Source organism: Malaclemys terrapin, chromosome 1, assembly GCF_027887155.1.
Source record: "Malaclemys terrapin pileata isolate rMalTer1 chromosome 1, rMalTer1.hap1, whole genome shotgun sequence".
Lineage (NCBI taxonomy): Eukaryota > Metazoa > Chordata > Testudines > Emydidae > Malaclemys > Malaclemys terrapin.
Window position 1 is genome coordinate 178,779,854 of NC_071505.1, and position 6,000 is coordinate 178,785,853.

Sequence of the window (6,000 nt, forward strand, 5' to 3'; positions counted from 1 at the left end):
TTTAACCTTCACTGTCTAGAAAGTTTTAAATATTTTTGCGTGCATTTAACAGCTACAGTTTCCTATTTTCGTTTTTAAAAGATTTACATTTCTTCAGCCCAGTTTTGAAAACTCCTGTAACAAAGTTCTGGAAATAGTGTCACTTATTGTGAAGGTATGTCACAAAGGCATATCCTTTAAACAGCATCGTTCATGAAAGATACACACTGCTGTGCATCAGATTTTTTTGTATAAATTCTAGCCCTGATCTTGAGCAAACAGCCATGCAGATAGTCCAGTTAATTTCACTGGGAGTGCAGCCTAAGTAAAGTTGCTCAGGTATTTTGCAGGATCAGGCCCGCTGAATGTTGCAACTACAGGGTGAAATTCCGGCATGGGAAAGTGGGACCTCTGGCAAGAAACAGCGTCTTTAAACCCTTTCCTGAACGTCTGTCAATAGATACACAATATAGCTATCCAGGAAATAAAGAAAAGAGAAATTTCAGAAAATATATTTAGCTAATATTTTAAGACTGTATGGGTCTCTGAATCTTATGGGATTAGCAGACTGTATCCCCAAATAAAGCCTATCAAAAAATTTAAACTCAAACTTTTGCCCCACTGATCATGTGTTTTATTTACAGTCTGTGTTTTGTTTTACTCCCAGGCTATTTCTTCAGATTAGAGTAAAGCAGTATTAATATGAAATAATTAATAAAATCAGACTATAATGTGCTCTTCAATAGACAAAACAAACTAATTCACTCAGTGTTTCATGCTTTTGGACTTCTTGAAAATGAATATATATATAAAATCTGTCTCACTGGTTATTTTGTTTCACAAATAATTAAAAATGAAAAGATTTTTTAAAAATTGAAAATATCAATAAAATCAAATGCCATTTAATATGGAAGAATATACTTTCAAAGTAATTCAGACTGCAATAATTTGTGCTATCACGTATATTAATTTTAATTAAGGACAGGTAAACTGAAAAGGCAGCAAAAGGAGGGTAAAGTAGTAGTTCCTAAGTATGAAGAATTCTTGCAAACTTGCACAGAAAGAGTTGGAATTATTTCTGTGTAAGATACTATTTTTGTGATTTTTTTTTTTAATTCAGCTTCTGGTTGTACAGCTCCATTTTATGCAATTAAAATAAAATACATTATGCTTAAGTGAGAATTCTGATCACAGTGAGGGGAAACATTGTCAGTAAAAACAACATTAAGGGTGGGTGTGAGGGGTTTGAATCAAGGAAGCAACAGGATAGATTTTATATTTCCAGTTCATCTGGAATTTTTCTGAACTCTTTATCTCCTTGCTGTTCAACAGGAAGAGATTTCCTGAACAGCCATACAAAGGTATGACATACTGGTCACTCTCAGCCTTACTCTTAAACAGTCACTCGAACAATATGTAAAAGAGACACACTGAGAGGCTAAACCGTAAGCCTCCACTGCTACGAAACAACTCTGTGTTTTTATATCCCGCTTGAAGCGCACACAGATTATAACAATTAAAACCTAGACACCACAGTCACACATTTGATATCACTTACATTTCCCCTTCCTTTTTAGGAAGATATAGTCCAATTCCCCTGCATTAGTATCTCTTTCTTGTTGTCGTCCAGCACCTCTTTCCTTTACATTGTGTGTGTGTGTGCGTGTGTGTGTGTGTGTACATATACATATTACACACACAGAAAAATCTCATTAATATTAAAAATCACATTTAATTTCATTGTCTAATCCTCCCTCCCCACTCCCAAAAAGATATCTCATACACGAAGGTACTTTGACATCTAACATCCATGTCCAGCCTCTCTGCTCATCTTTCCCTGCCCCCACCCCATAAACAATAGTTGCGGAGGCATCTCTTTTTTTTTGTTTGTTTTTGGTTTTTTTTTGTTACTGCAACAATGGCTGCTGCACTCATTTTGCTCTTTATATACAGACTGTATCTTTCCATTGTGGATGTGAATGCTGTCCCCTTGTGGATGATGCTCGCAGTCTAAAATGCTGCCTATGTTGTACTGCGAAGTAAAGCTGAGCAGTGTGTCTGTGTGCCCTTCCTCCGGTTGATTTTGGTGCCGAACGCATCACATTCCTTTTTATCCCTAAAGGACAGTAGCCAGCTTCTTCCTGTGTCTTGTGCCACTGTTGATAGAGCCCATCCCTGTAAGGATATGAACCTGAGGTCTTTTTCCCCCCAAGACGTTAGTGGCCGTGTTGTCTTCATGTCTAAATCAAGGTAGAAACAAAGTAATTCCTGGTTGAGGACTAAGTCCCTTGGATCCCCGTCAAAAGGCAACTGTACTAAGCACTGAATCATTTTCTAGAATGAATCTTACTAAAAAGAAATAGGCAATTTTTTCCGTTTCTACGAATGAAATCAGTTGAATCACTGAATCAGACAATTGATCCCCAATAACAATATGTCTTGTATAATGATATTGCAGAAAGTTTCCTTGAGCATGCTCCAAAAAATGTGATCTCATTTACAAGACGTAGCTCAAGAGTGCTATACCCATGCTCCTTCAGGTGTACTCCCCTGTAACAGCTTCCCTCAACTTCCTTGCCTAAACCTTTTGTATTGAGACAGCCATTGAGTGCTGCTATCCCATTCTCATGCCTTACCCCTACCCTCCTATCCAGCCTCAAAATATAGCGAGCACCAAAAGGTGTTCTGTTAACTATGTCAGCACCTTAAGGTATAGAGCATATTCTGTCAGATGACACTCGTAGAGCTATATGGACTTATGCTGCACATCCTGCTTCTCCAACTGAAAACAGACCTGCAATTAAAAGGTGTGGTTCTGGGTGGAAACAAAGGCAATGCATACAGAGATTGATGTTACTGTGAATGTAATGGGGATTATTTTATTACTTTGAGTGTGCTGGTGGGAATATAGCAGTTTTAAGTAATCTGGAGTTCTGGATTTGTTTTGGTTCCCCCCACCCAACGTGTTAAAACTTGAACAAGAAAGATATACGACTTTTGCTAAGATATTTTTGATATAAAGCTTTCTGATCTTTTCAGAATTTGCAAAAAGAAAAACTCGTTCCATTCATGGAATTTTTGTCTATAAGCAGGAAATGTTCATCGTAAAATGAGAGCTAAAAGACTCTGTTTCAGACGCTGAGACTGACAGCTCTGTGTTTCTGCTGTTGCACGTGGGAGAAAACTGGATGCAAAATGTAAAAAGACGAGGGAGATTTTGTGCAACTCCAATATGCATATAAAGGTATCTTGAAATAAAAAACTTTTTAACAGCTATTCATGGACTAAAAATAGTTTATCCTAGAGGTTGCTTCACCAGAAATGTATGGTCCCTAACTAGGTTGTAGGGGCAAGAGTTCTATAATATTGGATTTAGTAGCAAGGGGTGAACAGCTCCCATCTAATTCAACTAGTCCTCTCGTATTTGTAATCTCCAAGGAAACAGCTGAGTTGAATGTTAATTAAACAGCGTTCTTTGATCCACCCAGCCACTCCCAGAGGCATAATAGTAATCATATATGGCAAATACATAATGGTATGTTTAAACGAATGCATCTAACCTTGCCATATTCACACTTAAAACATTTTTTTGCTGTCCCGCCTCCTTATCCCATACCATTTAAAGCCTAGGGAAAAAAGCTAAGTTAAACTTTGGTCCATCTGGAAGGCAGGGTGACAGGAAGCATAAATTCCTATTTAAGGCTGTATAAGGGTTAATGATTAGAAGAGTGGAATCAGGAAAGACCTTAAGCCCAGATCTATGACAGTGGTAATTGAGCTGATTGACTACGACATCTCATTTCAGACGACTATTGATTTAATTTAGTCTGTGTGCCCCTTGGTCCCAAAGGTGCTCCCAAGTGAAGCCTCAGCACTTGAACCTGGATACTTTCCCTACTCACCGTCTGGACATAAATTTACAAAATGTGCAGCCATTTAAAATTTTGACTCGTCCTCATGGTTTTACTCTAAAGTTTCTAATTTGAGCAGGTTAATGTTTTTAACTATTGAGGAGACAGAGGTAGAGCGTGTGAGATGGCACAGACAGAGGAGGAAAAACAAAAGATGTGGCTAGTATCTGCATCTGTTGTTTTTGAGTTGCAGAGCTAGCAAAGGCTTCTTTTTGGAGGCTGTCCACAAAGCTGGGCTATCAGGAGGCAGTTTGCTGTACACGAACGTTCAATTATTAAAATAGTAGATGTTTTCCCGCGTGTGATAGCCATAGCAAGGTCACGACATTAATTTATCCAGGGTATTGTGGGTAACTATACAGAAAAAAAGCATAAAGGGCACAGATGCTGGAGCAGCAAAAAATGGATGGGTCTGAGCAAATGGAGATTAAAAGGGGATGACCAATCTAATGTACGTATAGCAGTAAGAAGCTGGCATCCGTCACAGACTATTGATGACAATAAGTATTTTAAGCCATGCTGTGAATGAGTTAAATTTTTTTTAATACCTCAGTAAATGCTAAACTGAATGCTATAATCCGGTGGTTTTTTTTCAGTTTTCCAAATCTGATTTCAGTCTTGCTTTTGTTGTCTCATGCTTGGCGTTCTTTTCTCGCTTGCTTTCTCTTCTGTGGGTGTGTGCCTCTCTTTGAGATTACAGACTTAACTGTTTCCTAATTGTCTACTTTTGGTTTATTAATGATGATTGGTCATGAGTTGGTGTACAAGCTGGGTTTAGATTTCGTACCATGATGTTTTTGCTTTCTGTAGTCTGGGGGTTTGTAGTGTTTTCTCTGGAACTTTTCTGCGAATGGATGCCCTTCACGTTTGCTGCCACAGTTATGTTGCCAAACTGCTACCTTAGTTGGTACTGCAGTGTTGCACTGCATGTTGGGATCTGTCCGTGTGGGTAAGCTGAGAATTTCTGCAGCACCAGACAGCTTTTAGAATTGGCTTGAGAATTGTGTGCTGCTCATCCCTCTTTTGTAAATAATTTTTATACTACAAATCACTGTGTAGTGGTATTGTCTGGTAAAATAATTGCTCATGTAAAAAGGAAACGCTAGTGAGTTTATTACGCTGTGTGTCATGAAAGTACCTTGTTTTAAGAACAAAGGAACAAGGTAAAAACACACACTGAAACTCTGCTTTATGGATTTCATAGTCTATAATACAAATGTGCCTGCATTTCAGCTAACAAAGCTTTGTTTTATACTGTGTGTATAACTTACAGGTATTGTGCATATGTATAATACATACATTATACACTGTACTATATACACACACATACACACACACACAGAATACTCTAGATAAACGACACAGAATATATAGATCAATATATATGTATTATGAGGTACTCACATGCCCACTATTCTGTATATTGAGTAGTATATATTGCTTCTGTGTTCTCTCTCTCTCTCTCTCTCTCTCTCTCACACACACACACACACACACACACACACACACACACACATGCTATTTTGTATAAGGAGGTCTAAAATAAAGAATGACTAATGTCTTGTGAGGCATTGATTTAAATCCAGCAATTTATTATTTCAACACCGTATTGGTGATTCAGATCTTGGCAATGTTTTGGCTAAAATAATATAATTCCTACCAAGTGAGAGTACAACTAGTTTTTAAAAAGCAATCATTTGGATTCACATTAAAATTAGAAATTTTCATTTTCATTATTCAACAAAAAATAGGAGAAAATTCTGGATCCCAGCAGCTTATGTCCTTTGCATCAATATTTATTCAAGCAAAGGAAAAAAATGAAGAAGGCGTAGAATGAACTCTAAGACTGTTAAAGAATTGCTGGCATTATTTCTCCCTACATCACGTGTGAGCCTGGGTTGCCTGCTATTCCTGAGGCAGAGGATCGAGGATGAAAGTCTGTGTGTCAGAGCCTGTTTTCACAACTGCATTTGGAGATCTGTCTTATTGATTAGGAGAAAAAGGGGGAGGGAATAGGAGTGTGAGGTGAGGGGAGGACCGACTGACTACTGGCTTATTGCAGCTCAAGACATTTTCTTCCGGAAAGATGTCAAACAACTGAGACACAGCA

At 37.9% G+C, this 6,000-nt stretch overlaps 1 long non-coding RNA gene across 6 annotated transcripts in view; it reads left to right on the forward strand.

Moving 5' to 3' along the window:
• The window catches only part of LOC128847700 (uncharacterized), a 394,963-nt gene that overhangs the window by 385,786 nt on the left and 3,177 nt on the right, over positions 1 to 6,000 (forward strand). Inside the window, exon 9 of one of the 6 annotated variants that reach the window (XR_008446939.1) lies at positions 3,115 to 3,223. The exons of the other annotated variants lie outside the window; for them this stretch is intronic. This is a non-coding gene — a long non-coding RNA (uncharacterized LOC128847700). The remainder of the gene's footprint in view (positions 1 to 3,114; positions 3,224 to 6,000) is intronic. 6 annotated transcript variants of the gene reach the window in all.